Here is a 21,057-nt window from a genome sequence, read left to right as displayed (position 1 = left end):
GCATTCTCTCACTGTCTCAATCTCTCAGGAATAATAAGTAAACATTAAAAAACTATTAAAAAAAAAAAAAGAAATCCCAGACACTGAATATCTGGTGTTACTTGAGCAGAATGAACAAAACCACATGGCGTGCCTGGAGAAAGATTTTCCTTTTGGTAGTCAGTAGTGTCACTGTGGCCACACGTCACTCAGCCTTGCTGCAAAGGGCACTCTTATGAGGTCACATTTGTTGCACTCTTGCAACCATGTTGGACGTTGTACAGGATGCAAAGAAATACAATGTGATAGCAGAAAAAGCGTAACTAGTGTTCACATTTTTTCCCCCATAAGGATTATGCTCAGTTCGAACAGCTCTAATTTGCTGACTGTAACCCCCAGAGGCTTTGCCAAGCAAAGATGCAAATGGTCAGTGTGGACTGGTACCATCTCAGCCTAGTACTGCTGCTAACGAGCTTCATGACCTTGGATACATCCCTTGGCCCCTCTGAACCTACTTCCTCATGTACAAGAGGGGACTACCTCCACTAAGACGTTGTGAGAGTCAAATAACTCACATGTGGGAAATGTGTGGAAGCGACTCAAGATATTCTACCAACAGAACAAGTTTACAGTTACTACCACAGACCTCACGAGCCATAAACCAAATCGCCAGCAATCATTGAGATCTTCTGCCCCAGGCACTCTGGTAAGAGTTACTCTTGTACAAGTTCACGTAACTTGCATAACCACATTAGGCATTCGTATTTCCATTTTGCAGAAGAAACTGACCTCCAGTCACCTGCTGAGGTTGTAGAGGGGAAAAGTAAGCCTACAATCGCCTGTCTGTGGGTCTCCAAAGCCCACGCTCCGATTTATGCTTTCTCCATCACACAACGGTTTCACGTGGTATGACATGTTCTCAGTTACTCACAGCCTTTGCATGGACATGAATGTTCCTAGGGCTTCACAGTAGACTGTGTCTTCACTGTGGGGTTTGGGACCAAAGCCTGGAAATGGGCAGACCCTCTACCCACAAAGCAGACATTTCAGTGTTAGAATCAAGGGCAGAGTGATGTCTGCAGTTAGAGAGCAGACTTCCAGCTCCACCGGGATCAGGAGTCTCTCCTAGTCCTCTCTCTCAAGTTTCTATACCAGCAAATGAAGGGGACATCACTGAGGACTCCATGCTGTCAAGGGGAAAGTTGTAGGGCTCAAGGGGACATTGACATGAGCCAGAGACATTGCCGTGGCGGCCAGGTACGCATGTTCCGGAATGATAAAGGAATGGAGGCAACTCTCTATAGATTAATTCTATTTGTCACTCCTCTTCTCAAATGGGGATGAGCACTGACTCCTAGCTTGTGGTTAAGCAGAACTAGAAGGAAAGCAGGCAACAAGTCCCATGAAAATCAGGTCCTTGGCTGCAAAGAACCATGCTCTGTCTCTGTTCTCTCAGGGTTCTGTCCCTTTGATAGCACCTACCTCAAAGGGCTGTGGTGAGGATAATAAGATCATTTGTTGAGTACTTCCTGTAGGTCAGACATTGTGCTAAATATTTTCATATGTTATCTCATTTCACGCTCATAACAACTCAGTGAGGTAGAGGCTATTAGTGTCACTCCCATTTTACGGATGAGGAAACTGAGGCTTAAGAGGAATAAGTAATTGACTCAAACAAGGTTCTGCAGCTAGGAGGTGGCCAAACTGGGATCCAAATGTTCGTCTGCTGACTTCAGAGCTGGGGCTCCCGATTCCTCTATCATAATGGATGAATGGGTCATTAACTGTTTTTAAAAGTATAAAATACATCAATGCAAAGGGGTGGGTCTACGCACTGAGCACTACTCAGTGCATTCAAGTGAATTCAGGCAAGTGCATTTTTTTCCTTCCTAAAATTCACCCAGTCCCGTCAAATTATGTAAATTGCTTCTGGGGACACTCAGCGTTATCGACAGAAACGATCAAATGTAAATTTGCCAGGCTACTTCTCTAAAGCCATCTCTTGGAGGAGGTGGCAGCTAAATTTTAACTAAGTACAAAATTTCTGTTAAGGTCTACAGTTCACTTTCCTTCCTCTATCTTAGGCACAGTGACAAAGGGCTCTGTCACACACAATCGTCCGGAAAGACGGCGTATCTCTGTGCTAAGCAAGAGCTCTACGAGGAGGTTTGCTTTGGGAAATGACTTCCCTAAATCCTGGCTGCTGTTCCCAACCACTCCTGGACCCTCAAGGCCTTGGGAGCTTGAAGACCACTGGGTTACATGACAAAGATTCCTGCAATCCCATGTTTGAAGACTGTGGCCTGGTGATACCCTTGTCTGGTGACTTCATCTTTCCCACTGGAATGCAAGTACCTCAAGGGCAGAGTACGTTTCTTTCTTCCATCTGAATCTCCTTCTGGGTCTAGCACTATATAGGGTCCATAGCAAATTCTCAGTCTCAGCTGGTAATGCCATGAGAATTCTGGGATTGAGGAAGAGGGGCACTGGATCTGTTCTGACGTGTTGGTGTCCACCTACTTCTTTCAGTTTCTTAATGAAGTTTCACAAGTAGCTGCTCTGGGCCTGGCATCATGCCAGGCATTGGGAATCCAAAATAAGTAAGATGATGTGGTCTCTGCTTCCCAAGAAAGTCTCAATCTAATCTCAGGTGTACAGGGTAGTATGTGGTATTCCAGAACGAAGGCTTCTTTCCCCATGGTGCCAGAATCCATATCGAATGGCAGCTTGGACACACTTTGCTCCGGAGAGATTTCAGCAGGGGAAGCCATGGACTCAGGAGGGTCCTACAAGGTGCCTCATGCTTCTAAATCTCTGGTTGGGAACTAGGGGTGGCACAGGACTCTGGCACCGGGCTCCTCATCTACTGGTTCACTCCTGGGAATTGTGCTTCTTTTTACCCTCTTGCAGGGAAATCTACAGTCTGTCTGGAGTGCAAGGAAGTTTCTTCAGCTTGCCTTTATCCACGCCTACTGAGAAATTTCCTCTGTTAACTTGTTAGTAACAGCTGTTGAAATTCCAATGGGGTCTATGTATGCACATGCACGCTCAACAGAAATTTCTTTTATCATCCAGCTAACTCATTAACCTTTCCTTTCTCTTGCTTGAATACCATGTCCCAGGGTTGGCAGGGTAAAAGCAGACCTAGGTTACATGAGAGGTGCCTACTGTAATCAGCATGGACTTCTAGATCACAGGCATATAAAATCACAGACACATACTTTTGCCTAGGAAACCACTGGGCATGCATAAGGAAACACATTCTTTACCCTCCCCTCCCCTGGGGAGAGAAAGGAGTTCACACGTTAAGCCATAAATTTCCAGAAAATAAACCATGTAACCTCCCACCCTGTTTGGGTAGACTGGCTGAGCCTCTCTATTAGAGAGGATTTCTGTAAAAGAAAATTATGGCAAAAGGATATAAAATTTGATCTGTGGGTTTGAGCTTTTACTTTTTAATCCTAGATACCAATTCCACTCCTTTCTGCTCTAGAAAGATCTAGTCCCACTGGTACCCTGGCTCAGACCAACACTCTTCCTGTGGCCACAGGTTGCTGAAAAACCTTCCATAGCAGGGGAGAGGGGAACATTAGTGGTAAGTAGGAAAAAAAGTGACAACCGTGATCACGAGCTACCTGCAGTGGGGGAGTGTTACGCTGTGCATGTGTCAGTGAGAAAGTGTGTGACTGTGGCCATATAAGTGTGGGGGCACGTATAAGAGTTTGGGAATGGGTGGGAGTGTGGGGGAGGGCGGGGTCACTACACGCACGTGTGAATCACAGACATGCATGAGTCGGATCATCTCAGTGAGGCAGTGCAGGTCAATGTCAGGGTGAGTCTGTTGGGGCCGACGGGCCCGTGTGAGAGTCCAAGGAAGAGTCCGTAACAGTTCAGGCGAGTACGATGAGCTAGAGTCACGTATTTAAGCATCGGTGACTGCACGGGAACGCAGGCCAGCGTGAGCAAGTGTGTCAACCTAAGGGTCGACGTCGCAGAGTGGATGTGAGCGTGAGTGAGCGTGACTCTGCACGGCCATTCGTGGGGTCCGTAGCTGCCTGCGTGTGAGCGCATGAACGTACTTATGGGCACTGACAAGCGGCAGTATGAACCGTGTGGGCTGGCCTGGTGTGCGCCCGCGTAAGTGCAGGTCAATGACTGCATAGGACGCTATCTGCGTACTGGTGCGAATGCGTGTAGCAATGCAGGCGGTGGGACGGCACGATAGTACAGGAGTGAGAATGCGAGTGTGCGGCAAGTGGGATGGTGCCGCTGTGAATATGGGTAATGCAGAAATGGCAGTTACAGGGTGAAAGGGTGTACATGTGAGCGTAGGGGAGTGTGAGTGTGTGCCTGTGTGCCGATGGTGACGTGCGGGAGTGTAGGATGTTGAGCGTATTGCCGTGAATGTGACAATACGTGAAAACGTGCAAACGGCGGCATATCAGCACGGGTGGGCCGTAAGTGTGACCGTGTGTTCACGCCAGCTTGCACGAGTACTGCATGTGAGTGGGCATATGGGGGTGTGCGTCCGTGCGGCTGCACGCGTGTGGCCGTGTTTGCACGCGAGGGCAGGGCGACACGTGTCGGCGAAAGTGGCTGAGTTTACCAAAACTGAGTGTGGGTGTCCACATTGGAGGCTGTATACCTGTGAGTTTGGAGTGGGCAACCGGGTCTCAGTGTGACGGTGAGCGACTGAGCGTGAATGCGTGTCAAAAGGAGCGTGTTTCCACGTGCAAGTGTGATTCTGTGTGAATGTGTCAGAGAAGGGGAGGCTGGGCCGGTGCTGAGGAGGAGTCCAAAAGCACCTAATCCTGAGTGTAAGACTGTAAGGAGGCACAAAAGCGGAAACGGTGAGACCACCTTTACGGTATGAGCATGCATACGTGTGTGTGTGTCCCTGTGAGGAGCTGTGAGTTGTCCAAGTGTATTACTGTGAGGACGAAATAGTGACAGGGCGAATGCGTTAGAGTGCATAAAACTTGGATACGTATGGCTATATGAGAAATGGGCAGGGGACAGTCAACGTAGGTCTGTGTATAGACCGTGTGTGAGTGTGGAGGAACTGGAAGGTTGAACGTGATTCTATCACCTGTGTGGACATGAGCGAGAAGGCGTGACTGTGAGCGTGCAAGAACGTAAGAAAACGTAAAGGTGTGGGTGGGTGAGAACGTGTGGCCGGGGTGTAGGGCAAGTGGGAGTGCGTCAGCATGAGAATGTGAGTATATAAATGAGTGTGGTAGCAGGAGTGAGCCTGTGTGTAGTATGTTTGTAAATACGACTGCGAGTGAGGGTGAGGGGGTGGGAGTGATCATCCCCACGAACATGTCCAGTGTGAACAGTGTGAGTCAAGGAAGCATAAGGACTGTGTGAATGTCCAAGAGTACATCAGTATGCTTATATGAGAGAGAGAGAGAGAAAGAGAGAGCACTCAAGAGTACCAACATCATTTGGGTTGCTGAGACACTCTCGAGAAAGTGTCTTTCCTCCCAAAGCCACAGCACGTGTCCAGTTACAGGCAAGTTACGTAGCCCCTTCTCAACCTCTGTCTCCTCCTCGTGGGTAGGACAATGATTCTAGTACCTACCTTGAGCTAGTATCACTTTTATAATCAGGAGCAAAAAGAGTAACTATTAGAAAAAAAAAATACCTACCTTGCAGAATTACTGGGAGATCAAATGGTCTCATGCAAATAAAATGCCTAGCACAGGGCTCACAACAGTAGACGATAAATACAAATTATTATTGTAGCTGTCACAGAACACCCAGGAGAGACCCCGGGGGCTTGCTTCTTACTTTAGTGAGTTCTAGTTACCTTCTGTCGCTCCAGGTCTATAGAGGATCCCCTACCGCGGCATCTCTAGAAAGCTGAATACATCAGTATCGGCAAAAGGCTGTAATTTCACACCCTCCATTTCCCGGCCGAAACTCTGGAGCTTCCCCCTCATGAGAAGGCATCACAGAAACACCTGCCACTGGGCTGCACTTTGCCTTTGTCCTGTAGGCCCAGGGCAGGCAGGCTCAGTGGGAAAGAGACTGGCCCTGCATTTTCCCTATTGGTTTTCTGTTTCATTTCTTTTTCTTGTTGGGGGCTTTCTAGTTTTGTTGGTTTGGTTGCTTTTGACTTGGGCATGTTGAGAGACGGCTAGGTAGCTGACAAGGAGACAGATACAAGGCCAGACAAAGAGAGGGACAGGTAGCTGGACGGCAGCATATGGCAACATAAGGCCAGATGGAACAGCTGACAGAGGAAGGCATAATGGCCGCCTGACAGGAAAAGGGTAGATGATCAGAGGCAGGCCAAGGAACCTGAAAGATGTGGAGAGGGTGAGCGGGGCCCCAGTCAAAAGTCTGACAGGGGAACCATCAGTCGCACTTGGGAGAGAGACTAGAAGCCTGTGAAATCTAGTGCCCACACGTAGTTTGTAGTCTAACCTACCTGCCAAGACGAATACTCCAGAAACCGTGCAAGAATTACTTAAGGCAGTAGAGAAGCAAGGGCCACACTACATACTACAGACTCAAGTGTCGTTGGAGAGCTGGGGGAGAAAGCGTTCCAATTGGCTGGGAAGGCAGAGGGAAGGTTCTGGAAAGTTTACGCCCACCAGGCCCAGAAGCTGGGATAGATGGGGTTGGGGTACACTCTGACCAGGAAGGTAAAATCCAAGTTGTGGAGGACAAATTACAGGAGCTGATTGGTCACTTAGTGGCATGTGGCTTAAATGCCACCTTGACATCAGGAAAGCAGGAAGAAAGGAAGCAGCAGCTTGATGGGAAGCGTGTCTGTGGTTGTGCTGAAGCTCTTCGGTGGAGCTTGAGCATTTGCAACGGACTTGGCAATGACTGCTAGGTTATTTCTCCTCCTCACCCTACAATGTAGGTCAAGGCTGTCATTCCTATCCACATTAGAGATGGGCGAACCAAGAAACCAAGGGCAGCCATAAGGGCCACAATCCCCCAGGAAGGAGGGGCTGTGCCCTGAGGCCTGGCTCTGAGGTGGGGTCAGGGTCTTTCATACTGGGAGCTCTGGTGGCAAGGTGGCATTTACCTGGACTTGGAGATCCCTTACTCCCTGCCCTGGAGTCCATTACTCACCTCTCACCGCCACTCCCGCAGGATCTCAGCACAGGTGGGCGCTGCCCATGAGAAGGGGCCGGGCTGCCTTCAGCTCCGACGGACTGGGTGCTGGGCACACCAGTTGCCACAAGATGCAAGGACTCAGCTGCTCTTTCTTGGGGGAAACCTGCCAAGAGAAGCATCGTGGGGGTGCAGGAACCTCTTTCTCCACCTGCTACGAGTCCCTCAGCCAACCCCCGCAAACGTCACACTCACACAACAATGGATTTCAGAAAACCCCTTGAGAAGGCAGAGAATCAGACAGGGGAGAAAGCATTAAAAAAAAAAAAAGGCACTGTTGTGTCAGAGTCCAGAAAGGGCACTGAAGTGCGAGCTTCAAGTTGAGACCTGCTGTCCTTTCACCACTCTGGATCTGCTTGCTAGCTCATGGAAAAGACCGGCCCTAGTCACCGTGGACGTGTGTCCTCGGGAGGAATAGATCAAACAGGACGGATGTGAAGTATTTGCATTTTCGCAGGGGGTGGTATTGTCCAGTGTACTATAGAAACCTGAGAGATGACGGCAAATGCAGGTTGGCTCTGAGGATACCTGAGCTTCCTGAGGACCCGGCAATACTGATGCTGTCGATTTCACTTCCGTTGCTGTTTACGGAGGCCTATTTCATGCCTCAAGTCCAAGTCTCCACCTCTGCGTCCTTCCCTTCTCAGCGACCTCCTTCACTGCCTTGGGGGTGGGAAGCACTCGGAGGGTCCCTAGTCTGCTACCATCTCACAGCTGCTGAGGACCTCAGCCTCTGATCCTAACAGGGAGGTCTTCTGTGGTCTTTCTCAGATTTCTTAGGGTGACTATATACTGGGGTTTTCTTTTTGGTGACAGTTTACCCTGTCTTTTCCACAGAGGTTTCCATATCCAACCATGGAGACAAGGTCTCCAACCCTTCTCTGTTCTGCCTTTTCCCACAATCACTCGAGCCTCTCAAGAAGAGACCAATATTCCCTCTGCAGTCCTTCCCGCCCTGCCCCCTCCTTCCCTCCACGGTGTCTGTCCTCACAGAAAAGCAGCACCTATATGTTACATCCCAACAAAGCCAGACCCAGGTAGCACACGTTCTATTAGAAGACACCGAACGCACAAGGTCCTAATCCAGAGACACGGATGGATGGATATGCAAAGGTAGAGACGGTAAAACTGAAGCCTCATAGAGCCAAGAAAAGCCCCATGATTCCCAATTCCCCCTGGTGAATAAGAAGACGAAGCCATACCCTAGGTCTGCCACTTGCTCCTGGCGAGACTCCAGAGCACATCTGTCCGTCTGTCCCCCAGTGGCCCCGGCATTCCCTGAGTGCTTCCCACTCGCACACTCCCAGCAGCATTTCCAGATCGCACCCACTGGGCTGCGAACTGGTGTGCCCAAAATCCCTTGCTGCATGAGCTCAGCCTGCAAGGGGGGTGGGGTTAGGGGAGGTGAGTGCCGGCTGCCAAAGCCCCAGAAAGAGGCAGGACTGGAAGAGGGCTCAAGAAGTGTGGCCACAAAAAGTCTCCTGAGCACGGGGACGGCACCAAGCACCCACGGGAGTGGGGAGCAGCGCCAGAGGGCCAGGTGCGGGGCAGTGGATACACCAGCCCAAACCGACCAAGCACCTCTGGGCTTCTGCGCAAGATCAAGAGCTGTCCTCAGGTCTGCCTCCCCCTGGCTTTCTCCCATGAACTGCAGGGCGGCCTACTTCGAATCCCCCAATTGCACAGCTGGAGCCAGTGCAGATGAGACTGGCAGGACGCAGCGCTCCACCTGGTGGCCACACTCCTCTGGCCTGTCTGCGGGGTGAATTTTGTTGGGGAGTGCAGGGATGTGGCCTGTGTGTGAGTACATGCCGGCTCAAGTATATCTGTGCCGCTTCCTGCACTCACTGTATTTGGGTGCCCTGTGTGCCTGTACCCTGTTGTGTGTGCGCCATGTCATATCTATGCCATTTTGTGTGTGTCCAGTTTGTATCATGTTGGGTGTGCGTGCAGTCGCGTTTAGATCATGCGTACGTATACGGTGTCGGTACTGTAGAGTGTATGTGCCATGGGGCTGCACTGTGTTGTGTGTGCACTGTATCTATTCCGTGCTGTGTGTGACATGCATCTGATCCACATCATGTACCATATACCATATTACATACATACATGTACCATATACCGTATTATGTGTCTGTATCATGTTGCATGTTTACACGGCCTTGTGTCTGCACCTGTGGCTTAGCCTCCTACCGGAGGATGGGCCAGGGATCAGTGTACCCACTTTGTGCCTACCAGCACCCCAGCTTTGCTGCATTCCAGTTTCCTGCCAGCCTCTCTGTCTGGGGACTAGGGCTGCCGCTTTGCTGGGGGGAGTGCGGGGCAGGGGGAGCTGTAGCCAACCGCCAACCCTTCTCTCTAGCACAGGGCCTTCCCATGGCAGGTGCCCGGCCCAGCACTAAAGATGGCGGGGAAGGAGTTCTGGAACCCTTTTCAGGCCCAGAGGGAGGAAACTAAGCACTAGGGAGATGGCTCTCTCCCCATCCATACAGAAGGACCTGCAAGAAGCTGCAACTGCCTCAGTTTCTCCAAGCCATTTGGAAGGACTGGAGCCCTTCTCCACAGGGAGTTAACAGGTGCCCAGGAGATCAGCACTGGCCTGGAAGCTGGACCAGGGGATGCATGGGGAACTCTGCCAGTCATGTCCCTGTTGAGGTCACTAGAGGGCGCGATTGTGTTGATGGTTAGGGGTAGTGTCTCTTGAGGATGCAGAATTCCAGAAAGTCCACCTGGCTCAGAGAGACATGAGGGAGAAGGAAGAAAAAGGATACACGTCCTAAGCAGGCCTTCCTTTCCTCTTATCCCAAGCCCTTCTGTTTGGAGGCTGAGTTACGGAGTTGAAGAAGATCTGCATAAGATCCCCAAAGAGCTTTTCAGGGCCTTGGTTACAGGGTCCCTAGCAGATTCTCCACTTGGACTTCTCTTCTCCCCTCTGTGTCCCATTCACATGAAATAAAAATAAAACCACACTGCTAAAACAAATGAAATATGTATAGTGGTTGTGGGGTTTGTTTTGTATTATTTTCCCCCAAACTGGCGGGCATATCAAAAAGTGTGATTTGAAAGGACAAATGGTTTGGGACGGGGGGGATGTTGTCCTAACGGGGACCTGCCTTCATGACCCAGAACAAATGGACCCACTTCCTAAAATGTCACGACCATCTCAGAAACCACCAAGTCCACTGCTGTCATTTGAAAGACAAGGCGAGTGAGGCTCAGAAGAGGGGCAGAAGCAGACCAGAACACTTGACTTCTCTGACTCCTCAGGTTTATTCATTCCATCCTGGATCCTGGTCCTCTAGTCTCTAAAAAAAAAAACAAAAACAAAAAAAAAAAACAAAAAAAACCCACCTCCTTCTCCAAATCCAGCCTCCTCCCAGCTCATGGCAAAACCCTGGCCCCCGGCTCCACTGTGTGGGCTCCAAGACAGTCCTATTACATCTCAATGGAAAGGCCCAGGCCTTTCTGTGACCACACCTTGGGAATGATCTCCATTCCCCACCACTAAACCGTTCATCTCTTTCCAGTGTTCAAGGTCCGCCTCCCCCATTTTGCTTCTCACCTGTGCACACCCAGCTGTAGCTATGCCATTCTGCCCCTCGTTATGTCCCCAGGGTGCAGCACAGATTGCCCCAACCTTCACATAATTGAGCGAACGTGCAAATCAGACATGGATCCACTGCACTGATTAACATTTCCAATTAAACTCTGGGTTAGCCTGTGTATATGAGTGACTGGAGCAATCACTGGGTTTGTAAGTGCAAATGTCTTCCAAAGGCGTGGGGCGCACCAGGAAGCGACACATTTCTGGAGGGAATGGAAACAGAATGCCAGGTCCGGGGGTTCCTTTGGTTCTCTGGTACCCCTAAATCAGATTTGAAGTGTATAGCTGTTACTTGCTCAGAAGGCTCCAGCTTCACACCAGAAATGGAGGGCTCTGGCCCTGCCAGCTGCTGCGTGCCCTTTCCTGCCCCCTGCTGGAGAAGCCGCATAGTGCCGAATTGGCAGGCTAGGCCACCCCAGGCCCTGCGGACTGAACCTCCTAGCCTCAGGCGGCGGGGTGGAAAGGCGGGGGCCAGCAGGGCAGCTGGAGCTTAAGCTGCCCCCCCAGATGCCTCAACAACTGCACTTACCTTCAAGACCAGTGGCTTTCACCATCCCATGGGCCCCTGGAAGGAGGGCATTTTTTTTTTTTTTTTTTTTTTTTTTTTTTTAGCACAGGCAGGTACCCCCATGCCTGCAGCAGGGACCCCAGACCTGGCCCTGGCCCTCCCCATATAAAAACTGTCAACCTACCTGTGTCTCGGGCCAATTCAAATCTCCCCCAATCCCCTTTGGGACCCTGCTCCCCGCCCGCCCCCCCCCCCCTTCTTTCTCCTTACCCAGGAGGAAAGAGTCATTGTTGAGTCCACCGTTCATGGAGTTTCTTCTCCTTCCTATGACCAAAGCTACTAGCTCCTGAAGGCGGTTACACAGTTGGGAATGCTACCAATTCCCTAAATATCAAGAAAGTGTCCCCCTAAGTATGGGCTGAGGCACCCGTCCAAATTTTCCCATCTCATCAGTGGGAAATCATGGCATTCAGGTTCCTGGTAAGACCACAGCTTCTTTCTTCTTGTATGTCCCTATGGCTTTGTTCCCACCTGCTCCATCTGATTTCTAGACCTGATTTTTTTTGGCCTTGACCACCCTCTATGACCTCATAGTAGCTTAAGTCTCTGACCTCATAATAGCAGAGTCTCTGATGGGGACAGCACCTCCCCATCCCCCCCAGTTATTCCTCATTTTCCTCACTTGCCGCATCTACTCCCCTCTCCCCAAAGACCTCAGCAGGTTGTTGTGTACACCTCCAAACAGATTTTCTGCCTCCAACCAGAAAATCTGCAACCTGTGGTAACGGTTGGCTAGTCAGAACGCCCTTCGGGTGTTGTGGCCCCTTGCCTGCATCTGTATCACAAGTGAACCTCTTTTTTTGTGTTTGGTCTCTCCCACAAGGCCCACCTGCCTGCCTGGAGGCTTGGAGGGTCTGCTCCTTGACATCTCAAAGTCCCTCTGGCCTTGACATTCTCAGCTGTCAGCTTCCACCCAGCATACATGCCGGTCTCTTCCCATTTTGCCTCTTTCATGGAGGAGGGAGGTATGACATTTGTATCCAGACACTGACGAAGGCTTACATGGCTCTCCCTCCAAGCCCTGGCCTATTAGTCATCCATTACCAGTTAAGCCCCTTTACCCAAAGATGCCTCTGGTTAGGGGCCTCAACTACCAAATCACAGACCTGCCCAATTATAATTTTGCAAATGGCCCAGTGAAAACCGCACTGACCTTTATACCTCGGTCATCCCAGAACAGGGCCACAGTGTTGTCACCAACGGGAATGGACCTCCTTCTGTTCCAACACCTCAGACAGCCATACAGTTGGCCTGGATTTGAGTCTGCAAAACCATGGGGGGAGCGAGACTAACATGGCTAAAGGCTTCCCGGCTGAAAGCCATTTAAAAAAATAAATAAATAACACTGCAACCGCCCCCTTCATGCTTCCCAAAGCCAAGCCACTCACCCTTCTCTCCTTTGCTTCTACAGACCACAGCCTAGAACCCTCAAGTCCAGAGTCTGGCACTGGATTCTGGAAGGTGGGACCAAAATATCAAGTGGGGGCCTCTGGCTCCCTCCCTGCGGGCACCGCCCTCCCACCCTGACCCTCCACCACCATCACCTAAGGAAGGAAAACCTGTGACAGCAAGTATCTAAAATGTTCAATCTGCCCCAAAGTGCGGCAGGCGTCTGGCCAGAGCCAGTTCACAAACTGACGGCAAGGCTCCCTGTGAGCTGAGGACGGGGTAGGAGGGCAGTGCCCCTAATGACCCCTAATGACCCCTGCCCCCCAGACAAAGACAAAGGCCAACTGAGGGACCCCAGCCTTTTTAGGGATAGTACTGCATCATTCCAATCTCCACATGAACAGAAATGAGTCCTCCTGTCATTACCCTCCCCCGCCCCCACCAAAAAAAGGGGAGGAGGGTAAAAGAAAAATAAAAGAAAGGGCGCCTGTTTAAGAAAACCGTCACTTTTTCTGTTTGCTCAGGCTGGGCTGGTCCCCTTCTCCCGGACCTGCCTGGGGCCTCGGCCACACCTCCTCCCCTTGGTTGGGGGGGGGGGGAGGGGGGCTGCCGTCGCTGCTGGGGCTGGGGGAGGGGGCGGGAAGATGGTGTAAGACTAACAGGCTGACGTTGCTTTGGGGGCGGATTTGGCCTCCAACGGCCCAGGCCCGTGTCAGCGAGTCCAGGGCTTGCCCCAGCCAAGGGGTCCAGGCCCTCCGAGAGTGGCCCTGACACACCCACTCGTCCGCGTTCGCCCAGCGCGATCCCGCGAACTGCGCGCTGGGTCTCGGGGCTCCGGGGGCGCCACGTAGGGGACCCGAGGCTGGGGCGCCGCGAGAGCAGGAGGGGACCCCGGGAAGGCAGAAAATCTGCCCGGCAGCGCCACACCCTCCCCCGACCGAGCCGGGCGCCGTGAGTCGCGGGATTTACCTGCCGCTGGTCCAGCCACCCTGTCCAGACCTCTCCTCTACCTCCGAGCGCTCGGGCTGGCGGGGCTGGGGGGCCGCAGCCGCAGCCGCAGCCCCGGGCCCGGCCCGCTACCCCCGGCTCTCCTCCCGGCCCCGCACACTTGCTCCGGGCCGGGAAAAGCTGCAGCCCCCCGCGCGAGCCCCCAGACGGTGCGCTGCCGACAGCTGCCCGCCCGCGGCAGAGCCCCGCTCGGCAACCGCTCCCTAGCTCTTGTCTGCTATGACGTCACCCGGGCTCTGCACCGCACGCGGGCCAATCAGAGGGTGAGCAGAAAACTAAAATCGCCCTGAGTGGGCTGCTGGGGACCAATCTTTTGTTTCCAGGCAGGAAGCGCCTGGGATGGGGGGGGGGGGGGGACTGAAGGGGAGGGAACAGGAGAGGGAAAGGAAAAGGAGATGGAAACTTCTACACTGTCAGGGTTGTCTAGACAGAGGTGGGGCCGTCAGGAGAGAGGCGCACCTGTCAGTAGGGAGGGGGCGGAGGCATTTCGTGTATCTTCCTCAACTGGCCGCCCTCTGTGAAGACTGGAATTTCAGGTAAATTTTCAGGGGAGGAAATCCGTCCAGCTACACGGGCTCTCTTTATTGGGGAAAATGGTTTGGGTTTGGGATACCACCTGTCCGGCCAACAGGTTACACTGGTGGAATCTCTTGGATACAAAGTAGACTCGTGCAGATAGGGCAGTGGCATTCAGAGGTGACAATCCAGATAGGGAAACTATCTTTCTGCCCATGAAACACACATTTCAAAACAGGGAGCATGATACAAAAACAAAAAAACTACTTCACGTTTATAGATATATAGATACATTTAATTTCATTAAACTGTGGTTCTCCCTATAACCTTTCATGGCCTCTCGTCTTTAAGAAAAAGTTCAAATTTTTGTCCGTGTGGGAAGCTTAAAATGTAACTCCAAAAATCATCTCTTGCTACTCCACAATCCATAACCTCCAGGATTTGGCTGGATTGTATAAATTATGGTAAATCCCAGCAAGGAGACAGTAAGCTGTCATCAAAAATGACAAGGAATGCAAAATAGTAAGTACATTCGCATTATAATGATGTAAAATATACCCATAAAAATGATAAAAGAGAACGTAAAATTATCATAGGTTAGGTTAAAGTTTATGGGTGATTTTCCCTCTCCACTTTCAAACTTATTTTTGTAAAGATAAATATACCCTGGCAGACTTAAATGGTCAAAATGGGTTATGACCCTCCACAGTACACTTTTATCCAATTTTCTCAACATCCGCCAAGCATTTCTCCATAATGCTAACGAAACAAGTTTTATGATGGAAGGTGAACTAATATTTTTGCCAAGGTCCTTTTACGAAAAATCACACAACAGGCCTCTAGACTCACAGAGGCAACATCTGGGGAAGTTGAGAGAATGGGCTACCTCTTTGGACTAATTCATTTTAAACTATGATGATGTTCAGGGGTGCCTGGGTGGCTCAGTGGGTTGGGCGTCTGACTTTGGCTCAGGTTATGATCTCACAACTCATCAGTTTGAGCCCCATGTGGGGCTCTGTGCTGACAGCTCAGAGCCTGGCACCTGCTTTGGATTCTGTGTGTGTGTCTCTCTCTCTGCCCTTCCTCTGTTCACACTCTGTCTCTTTCTCTCAAAAATAAATAAATATTTTTTAAAAATTAAAAGTGTCTGATGATGTTAGAAATTGAAAAAAAGAACAATGAGCCTTCTAATCTATGACAAGGCAGGAAAGAGGGTGGCAAAAGACTAAGTAAAATACATGCTCCAGATTTTTTTAAAGGCTAACTTTACATTTTACTTTTTATTTTCCTTAATTAAAAATATATTTATGCATACATGACAATTACATGAACACTGCAGAAAGTCCCAGAGATGGAATTTGTATCTAGATCTGTCTGCATCCAAGGCCCATGTTTTTTATTTTTAAAAAAATGTTTATTTATTTATTTTGAGAGAGTGAGAGAGAGAGAACTCAAGCAGGAGCAGAGGAGGGGCAGAGAGGAGAGAGAGAGTCCCAAGCAGACTCCATACTGTCAGCCCAGAGCCAGATGTAGGGCTCAAACTCACCAACGATGAGATAGGACCTGAGCCGAGATCAAGAGTTGGACGCTTAACCCACTGAGCCACCCAGGTGCTGGCCCCCCACCCCATGCTTTTTGTAATATGATATGTAGTATTAATGGTTTTGTTAAAATACATATTTGCTTTGGAAAAAAAAGAGTATACTAGATTGGAGTTTTTAAAATACCAGGCATTTTTAAATAGCCTTTGTTTTGTTTTGTTTTGTTTTGTTTTGTTTTGTTTTGTTTTTGTTTATTTGGTTGGTTGGTTTTTTTGCTTGGTGGTTGTCTCCTAATGTAAAAACAGTCATCACCCTTCTTCTCAAATCCCTGATTAATATGCTGAAATCACAGTGGTTCTGCTTTCAGTGATTTTACAGATATCTTTTTAATTAACTTTTGGGTTAAAGAAGGTAGCCCATCACATTGATTTTTTTGTTTTTGCATCATGGTAAGAGTAATCTAAAAATCACTGATCTGAATGAATGAGCATTTACTTAATATTACATCTGTGATTTGCAAAATGCACTTGTTTGGGTTATTTTAAACAATAAGAACGTTTTTATTTTTAAGAAATCGAAAGATAAAACCGGATTTTTTTTCTGGCTAATGATTTAACTTGTTCTTCTGGGCTATTGATTTAAATTGTAATTAAAAGGTATTTGATTTCACTCTAATCCTCCCATATAGCTCAGCTATAACTCAGAGCTATTTATGCAGTCACGGCACACGGTTATTTAAGCATTTCATGTGTGTATTTCTTCTCTCACTGGTGATTATAGAAAGTAGCACGGGGCCAAAATCCTATTAGGTCCCTGACAAATTAAAGCATAGAGGTGTGATAGAAAGAGGACTGGACTCAGAAGCCAGGCCCAGCACAAAAGACTTCAGTCTTCCCCTGAAAAGGTAATAACCTATATTCTTCTTGATATCATAAAGCGGTCTTTACTACCAACGTGGTTTGCTGTCCAAGAATATAGGACAACTGCATGGGAACTTTCAGGAAAGGTGAAGATTTCATCTGTGTAATTTTTCCCACTCAACTCCCACCTTCCCCGGTTTCCTTCTCTGAGCCCATTGATTTAAGGATATAATAACAACGCTACTATAATAACCACTTGGCATGTGAATCCTGCTTCTCAGGTTACAAACCGTTCTTGTATCTCCCGGTTTGATGCTCACAACAACCACAACAGCATACTGGGGCAATTGTGATCCGCATTTCATAGATTAGCAAACGGACGGACACCCAGGGGTTTAAAGTAGCCTGTCTAATGCCTCACAGAGAAAGTCCTAGAAACCAGGTCTCCTACTGTCCCGCTTTGTGTTCTTTCTGCCACCCTACATGGCAACTTCAGTTGTATTTCTCCTGTGGCTCTCACCAACCCGACCAGCCAAACCCTTCCAGTCAAATCCCAGATAAAAGGAACACTGCTCCTTCTCATATACCATGGATGGGAGGGTACATTGGCATAGCCTTTTTATTTAAAAGGGCAAGCTGGCAATGCCTAGGAAATTTAAAATGTCATGTGCCACTTGACCAAGCGATTTCAGCTCAAGGAATTTGATTATGGATACATTCACAAAAACATGCGAAGATATGTTCTAGTGTGTTCGTGGCTGAGTCTTAGGTAAGAAAGAGAACCTCTTATATATAAGGGGTAACCTAAATTTCCCTCAATAAGGTAACTGTTGAATAAGTCACGGGACATGCATATTTTAGAATATTACACGCCAGCTAAAAAGAATCAAGTGGACTTTTAGGTATTGGAACAGAAGCACATCTTGACACATTCTTGAGTGAAAAAAAGTTGCAGAATGGCATGTGTACTATTATTGTTTTTAAAAAGTGTCTGTGTGTGTGTGTGTGTGTGTGTGTGTGTTTAAGCTGGCATTATACACACCAAACTGCTAAGAGGGTAACTCTGGGAATTAAAATGGTAGAAAGGAAGACATGTGGCTATGTGGGCATGGTGGAGGTCATTAACTTTTTCTCGTTACACACTTCTGCGTTGTCTGTACATTTTTTATAATAAACATATAGGATGTGCACGTAGGAAACATTAAAAAGCGCAAATATAGCCTTCTTTGGGTGGAGACAAAAACAACACAAACAGAATGAACAGAGTGCTGTCCTGAAGGGGGTCTGAATGCTCTGTCCGTGGGTCGAGTGTGGCAATGGAGGCTACGGTGTGCCGGGCTGAGCTGAGCCATCCCTGGGCAGGCACAGAAGGGCAGAAATGTACAACTCACTTGGGAAAAGCAGCCTGGATATCCTGGCTCTCTTCCCATCCCCTGCCTCGACTCTTACAGCCAGAAATCATTCCCACTGGTGGACTCTGGGTCTTTGTGGCTCTCAGTCTTCACAGCTTTTGTTAAAGCAGCTGCTCTTAAAAAAAAAAAACAAAAAACAAAAAAACAAAAAAACTCCCCCTCCTGCTCTGAATACAAAAGAACCCGACTGGGCAGCTAGTGCCCCAGGCGTTAGCTGAGAGCACTGTGCCCACCCCTCCTTCACTGCAGTCAGACACTACTGTGCCCCTTCCTTCCTGCCTGCCACTCCCACTCAGTTCCGGTTGGAGGCAACATGGTGGGGAGCCTGCGTGACAAAGAGCAAGGAGCCTCAGAAATGCCCAGGGGCTCATCCTAGTTCCCTTAAAAACCAGAGGAGGAGGAGGAGGGGGGCGCCTAGGTGGCTCAGTCGGTTAAGCGTCCGACTTCAGCTCGGGTCACCATCTCTCGCGGTTCGTGGGTTCGAGCCTCACATCAGGTTCTGCGCTGACAGCTCAGAGCCTGGAGCCTGCCTTGGATCCTCTGTGTCCCTCTCTGTGTCCCTCCCCTTCTCACACTCTGTGTGTCTCTCTATCTCAAAAATAAACTTTAAAAATATAAAAATAAACCAGGGGAGGAGGAAAGAGGGAAGCCCAGGGCTAGGAAATCACCATCCTCGTGGGGCTTCAGAGTTCTGGCCAAGGAATGAGGAGACCCAGATGCCAGTCTAGCTTCTGGTCAGGAAACCCTGAGCAAGACTCAAATTTCCCAGGGCTTTAGTTTTCTCTTCTGTGAAACTTGACCTGCTATCTCCCTGGACTCTTGTATGGATGCAAATGGCTAATGGAACAACCGTGGATTTAACAGATTTCAGAGCCACACACCTTAATAGACTTGATGAGTCTCCATTTACATATGCTCCCTGTATTGTGGGACCTGGGGAATGAAGGGGGGAGGGGGGTGCGTCTCTCCCCACCTTCCTTCACTATAATTAGCACCGGTTAGGGACCTGCCCCGTAGAACCTACAAGCCTTCAGGAGCTTGCAGCCTCTGCCCTCCTCCCTCCCACCAGGGAGTTAGCAAAGGAAAAGCAGAAGACAATTAAACGCTGGTGGCCCTGGATGAATTAATATGAGAATTAGGAAGTTCCTCTCCTCTGACTTGGTTTTAATTAGCCCCAAGTCCACCATGGTCTCACATAACAAACCGCATTATTTAATTGAGCTGATGCTCTGTTTGATTTTGCTCCTAAGCGGATCACATTGTACATTCCTTCCCCACACTCTCACTGCACTGCCCGAACCTAAGTCAAACTGCACAGAGTAAAGTGAAATTGGAAAGTTGGTTTCATTACTCTCCCCACTTTTCTAGGGGAAAAAAAAGAGAGAGAGAGAGAGAGCAGGAGAAAGTGGAAGATAAAATCTAGGGGACAAAGAACCAAGGAGAGAAACAGAAAACCAAATATTAATTTTTTTTGGACCGGCTGGATTATGATGTCATGCTTTCCCGGCTCACCTGTGATTGGCTTCTCAGCTCAGCATCTGCTGAACACTAAAGGCTGATTATTTGCCAGAGATACAGACCTTTTACGGAAGCTTTGAATCATTGCTGGTTGTCGTGACAACCTGGGCAGTGTCTGTTCCTGATAACCACATAATGAGGTTGTCAGGAACAGAAGTGCCCCCATCCCCACACGCAACCATCTGAGGTCGTTAAGCAATGCAACATTTCTCTCAGGAGGTGAAAGGGGGAAAAAAAATCACCAACAGGCATGGTGGAGATCCCCTTAGTTAATGTATGCCAGCCAAAGCCTGGAGAAAATCTCTTGCTTCAGGAGTTCCTTACCTACCATCCCCAGGTCCCATCTGAACTGTCATATTGGCTGTAATGAAGAAAACCAAGGAACAGGTGGTGGAGGGATAAGGCATCTCTGCAACCCCCCAGCAGAGCCAAACAGAGGGAAGTGTGAGTGGAATGTGAAATCGATTAGGGCAAGGCACGTGACCCCTTTTCAAAGGATGCCATCATGACAGGGTCCAGGAGCAATGGGGGGCATGTGTCAAAGGTGGCAGGGCATGGCCATACCCGGTCATCAAAACCAGACATAAAGAGAGCTCGTGTGCTTTTCTATGGGCTACATTCATCGCCCTGCTGGTAGACACCTCGCTCAACGTTATCTCGGGACTCCAGATATTCTGAGAGGGAATACTCATTACATCTTTGTGCTATGTTATTCATTGCTAAGACAGTTTTATTAGGACCTACTAAGCACAAAACACACAGCTAGATGTGTACAGATGCTATCCAGAGAAACCAAACGTGGATCATCTGCTTAAGGAACTTGGAATCGGGTTGGGGAGAAAAGATACTTATCCAAGTAACTGTGACACAAAGCAGGTGTAGTAAGTACTACAAGAGAAGTCCAGAGTCCTTAATTTCAGAGAGAGGAAAGTCACACCCAGACTGTCACATTCCAGCTTCGACTCATCTTTCCAGGTTGCTCTCCTACCAGTCCCCCCCTCCATTTACTCCAGCCATCAGCCCCATCAAACTATTGCTTCCGTGATTTACCTTGACTTTTGTACCTCTGTGCCTCTCCTGCTCTTCTCTTTGCCCGGTACGGCTTTCTCCCCTCCTTTCCCTACCTGGTGATTTTTCTTTTAATTCAAGTACAATTAACATACAGTGTTATATTAGTTTCCGGTGTACAACGTAATGATTCAACAAGTCTATATGCTTATTGAAGCATTATTTACAATAGCCAAGATAAGTTATGGAAGCAGTCCAAGTGTCCATTCACAGACGATGGATACAGAAGACCTCGTAATATATATACAATGGAATATTACTCAGCCAGAACAAAAGAGAGAAATCTTGCCATTTGCAGCAACATGGGTGGACCTAGAGGGTGTAATGTTAAGTTAAATATGTCAGCCAGAGAAAGGCAAATACCACAGAATTTCACTCATGTGTGGAACCTACCTAGTGATATCGAACACGTACTTCCAGACTCTACTCAAGTGGCATCTTGTGAATGCACAAACTGGTC

General features: G+C 48.9%; 1 protein-coding gene across 11 annotated transcripts in view; it reads right to left on the bottom strand.

Moving 5' to 3' along the window:
* Positions 1-21,057, bottom strand: part of PAK3 (p21 (RAC1) activated kinase 3) — a 214,182-nt gene that overhangs the window by 113,090 nt on the left and 80,035 nt on the right. Inside the window, exons 1-7 of one of the 11 annotated variants that reach the window (XM_047844358.1) lie at positions 13,644-13,824; positions 12,674-12,739; positions 12,439-12,548; positions 11,496-11,609; positions 11,247-11,282; positions 10,255-10,418; positions 7,072-7,219 (exon numbers count right to left, since the gene is read on the bottom strand). The exons of 1 other annotated variant lie outside the window; for it this stretch is intronic. The gene's annotated coding sequence lies outside the window, so the exon portion shown is untranslated. Of the gene's footprint in view, positions 1-7,071; positions 7,220-8,315; positions 8,390-10,254; positions 10,419-11,246; positions 11,283-11,495; positions 11,754-12,438; positions 12,549-12,673; positions 12,740-13,334; positions 13,357-13,643; positions 13,825-21,057 lie in introns of those variants that run through there. 9 more of the 11 variants (XM_047844356.1, XM_047844354.1, XM_047844360.1 and 6 more) reach the window with 9 other exon arrangements.

The sequence above is a fragment of the Prionailurus viverrinus genome, chromosome X (genome assembly GCF_022837055.1).
Source record: "Prionailurus viverrinus isolate Anna chromosome X, UM_Priviv_1.0, whole genome shotgun sequence".
Classification (NCBI taxonomy): domain Eukaryota; kingdom Metazoa; phylum Chordata; class Mammalia; order Carnivora; family Felidae; genus Prionailurus; species Prionailurus viverrinus.
The sequence above is the reverse complement of the archived record's forward strand: the minus strand, read 5'-3'. Positions and strand labels throughout refer to the sequence as shown.